General features: G+C 36.6%; 1 protein-coding gene across 1 annotated transcript in view; it reads right to left on the bottom strand.

Annotated features, from left to right (window-relative positions):
* Positions 1–4,080, bottom strand: part of LOC101566280 (cleavage and polyadenylation specificity factor subunit 6-like) — a 29,371-nt gene that overhangs the window by 21,970 nt on the left and 3,321 nt on the right. The window lies entirely within an intron of this gene.

Below are 4,080 nucleotides of genomic sequence, written 5' to 3'. Positions count from 1 at the left end.
GATTGAACTCAGGACCCTGCGCTTGCCAGGCAAACACTTATTCTACTCAGCTATCTCCCTGGCCCAAAGAAGAATCCAAGTCTCCTTTTTTTTGGAACTGGGGATTGAACTCAGGCCCTTGCACTTGCCAGGGAAGCGTTTATTCCACTGAGCCATCTCCCTGACCCAGAAGGAATTTTTTTTTTTTTTTTTTTTACCGGGGTTTGAACTCAGGCCCTTGCATTTGCCAGGGAAGCACTTACTCCACTGAGCCATCTCCCCAGTCTCAATACATATTCTTGGATGGTGACTCTAACTAAAACTTTCCTTAGTAGTAAAATTTTTAAGATATAATAACACATGTGAGTAGAAAATCTGTAAAAGAATATTTGACGGGGCCAGGAGATAGCTCAGTAGAATAAGCGCCTGCCTAGCAAGTGCAACGGTCTGAGTTCAAACCTTGGTGGTGGTGGGGAATATTTCACTAAAGAATATCACGAAAAAGAAAAACTAGAGTCATTCTAAGTCTTCAGTGTTTAACCACAAAAAGTAAAACTATTATTTTCTATGGTATTGTTATTGCTCCCAATCCTGAAAAAGTTAATAGTTTCAGAAAAACTGAGCTAAGCATAAGAGATTAAAAATAGCAAATGATCTTCAGAAACAGCAAAATACAGGTAGAACTATCCAAATTAGTATCTCACAATAATATCCTCAGTCAACGAAGAACCAATGCTTACCTGACTTTTCAGATGTCTAGCCAAGTAAATTAAAAAATTGTACACATAAAGATTTAGTAAACCTTTCCCACTGAGTTTCACCAGCAGAATTAAAGCCATCTAGTGATGTCACTTACATGCCTAAATGATAAAAAATAAGCAACAAGAAAATAAAAATGGGTGTAGAAGAAAATCACAAGAAAGGAATAAACACACGACAAACGCACTGTCGTGGGGTACGTGCACAACCCCAGCAGTGTCTGACTGCCGCTGGCACCCACTGCCGGCTAAGGAGCGTGACTGAGCCCTTGGCGGAGACAGAATTCAGACAAGGAGACCAAATCAATGTGAACCATTTTATTTTTATGAAGTAAAACATTTGCAACGAAAGTAAAATAATTTCAAGATACCTTAACTGTTCAGACATAATTCACATGGCTCTTCAATGTATACAATTTATTAACTGATGGTTTTACGGACCAGTATGAGGGTAACAGGCAAGAGAAAGCACTTGTTATATGATGGAAAACAGATCAATGAGGGAGCATGACTATTTTATTATTCAGAAAACAGCCAAAATAAGACACTTTTAAAAAGAAACATAAATAAATAAATAAATAAATAAATAAATAAAAATGACTTAGAAAAGGGGAAAAAAAGCATTCATTCACCTACCCAAACAGACCTCAAATTCATAATGTCATCTTTAGGTAATCTGCATAAATACTGAGCTATCCAATTTACTAATTATACAAGAGAATGTTTGCATTTCAATTGTATTTGTTGTAAGGCACAATTGTATAAGACTTACTTAACAAGGAGTTCAGGATAGGAAGGTTAAGTCAGAGAATACCATTTGCAGCAATGGGTAGAAACTAACACCAGAAGTAATAAACGAAGGAATATACCAAAATTGCAGTGACAGTGAGAAAAATGAAAAATAACAAGACTAAGCTTTGTTATAAAGGTTCACTGAAGCTGACTGATGCAACCAAAAGTGATTCCACATACTTAAGCCTTCCCAAGAGGGGTAGTGGGCGCTTTATTAAACTCTCCTGTAATTCAGTTCTGTACACCAACTACCATTGTTCAACAGGAGCTGTGTCTCCATCCTAACAGTAAAGACAAATAACAACATATAGTCTGAGGGACAGTAAAAAAGTATACAAGACTTATTAATAGCAAGGCTAAATAAATTTATACTTTTACTTACAATAACAGGTTGACACACTACAATGTTTTTAATTTAAACTGAAAATATTTACACAAGTAGATAATTTACAAGCATTAATTGCAGCTACACTAACCTGGTACATTAAAATCACTTACTATTTTTTGTATTTACATGAATTCTACATTGATCACCACCCATTTTCTGCATTGACGCCCTTCTACCAATATTTAGAATCAGCCATTTCGTCTGGCAGTTGGGCTGCTTCCAGTTGGTGGGAAGTAAGATGCGAGACCACCAGGTGCTGGAGCGTGAGCTCTTGGCGGACTAATTGGCTTCAGTCCAGTCCAAGGCAACAGCCTGTACTCAGCCCCAACAGTATATACATTTGGACCTAGTGGAAAAATATTGAGTAATCAGAATATATTTGCCACACCTACTAAAAAATGAAATTCAAAGCACTCAGTCATAATAGTACCAGTAACTTCTTTTCAGTTTCATTGTATCTTACCTATCTTTCATGCTAAAAAAAATACAGAATAGGCCAGGAAGTTAGCTCAGTAGCTTAAGTGCCTGTCTGCCAAGCACCTGGTCCCGAGTTTGATTACCTGGTACCAAAAGATTAACAAAAAAAAAAAAAAAAAAAAACCCAAACAGAACACATCCAGCTTCATTTCAACTTAAAGGAATATGCACTCTGAAATTCTGCAAAGTGTCCATCACAGTCACATATAAAGAAAATGAGCACTGAAAACTTGACCAAATGAAAAACAGAGGTTTCTACTTTGTCAAGAAGAAATAGTCAAATACTGCCAAGTTCTATGTGAATGGTCTTTTCAATTTTTACTTTTAATTTTAACTGAGCTAAGACTGTCCTGCATGACAAATAAACAGCTGGTGCCTGGTCAGAAAAAGCACTTAAAAATAGGATGAACAGAAAAATAACCAACGTGCTATGAGCTCCCTGAAGGCAATGTCTGTCAATCTTGCCCACAAGGAGTTAAATTTTTATGATAGTTTTCCCCTAAACACCCTTATAAAAGTTTAATATCACAGATACACCGCATATACTACACACCATTATCAGTACTACTATCATAGAGCTATCAAACTATTCATTCTCTTTCCTAGCCCCAATATTGTTCTTGGAAGTCTTAAAATTATAGGTAATGGGGGGCCGAGGAGATGGCTCTGTAGAGTAAGGGCTTGCCTGGCAAGCACAAGGGTCTGAGTTCAATCCCTGGTTCCACACACAAAAAAAAAATTATAGGTAATATCATCTCTGTACTGTAAGATACTACCAACAGCACACAGCAAGGGTCATGTTTCAAAGCCAACCTACTTAAATAATAATAACAATAACTGGATGTAACTGCCATATCCACTTAGAAAACTAAAAGGGGTGGAGGGGTAGCATTTTGCATTTCACAACATATATTCCGAAGAAATACACAAAATCCAATAGTACATAACCTATACATACAGTTGTTCCTCTGTATTAACAGGACATTGATTCCAGCATATTACTCTCAAAGTGGTACAAGTATTCTACAATCAGTCACTCAATAAATACAACTTTTTTTGGCAGGGGGGCGGAACTAGGGATTGAATTCAGGCCCTTGTGCTTGCCAGGGAAGTGCTTATTCCACTGAGCCATCTTCCTGGCCCCAGTAAATACAATTTGTACCCCAAAGTGTTTGGTTGAATCTATGACCACAGAACCTATGGATACAGAAGACCAACTATACTTAAAAATATATATTGCTTTCTGATTATGCCTTGAGAACATATGAAAATCATTTTCTAATCCCTGTAAGAAGTTCAACGTAGAAGTCAAATTAACACTTAAAATATGCCACACTAACCATAAAATGCTTAACTAATAGGCAGCTAAATTAATTAGGCTCATAAATAATAAAATCCAAGGGAAGAGTTCAAGCTCCCCTAAACACTTATATCCATGTTTGTGAATCAATCTCTACCCTACACCTACCTCATTGTGGATCTTAAAAATTTATCTTGAAACCATTATCTATTAAACAAATTACTGATAAAATGTTTCACTGATATTTGGCCAATAAACCTATTTTCCATAACTGGCTAAATAATTGGCTAGAGCAAATAATGACTAAAAATAAAGCAGAGGGCTGGAGAGATGGCTCAGTGGTCTAAAGCACCTATTTAGAACAAGCTTAGCAAAGCACAGGGAAC

Source organism: Octodon degus, unplaced genomic scaffold (genome assembly GCF_000260255.1).
Source record: "Octodon degus isolate 3935 unplaced genomic scaffold, OctDeg1.0 scaffold00047, whole genome shotgun sequence".
Classification (NCBI taxonomy): Eukaryota; Metazoa; Chordata; class Mammalia; order Rodentia; family Octodontidae; genus Octodon; species Octodon degus.
This window is presented reverse-complemented; position numbering and strand designations above follow the sequence as displayed.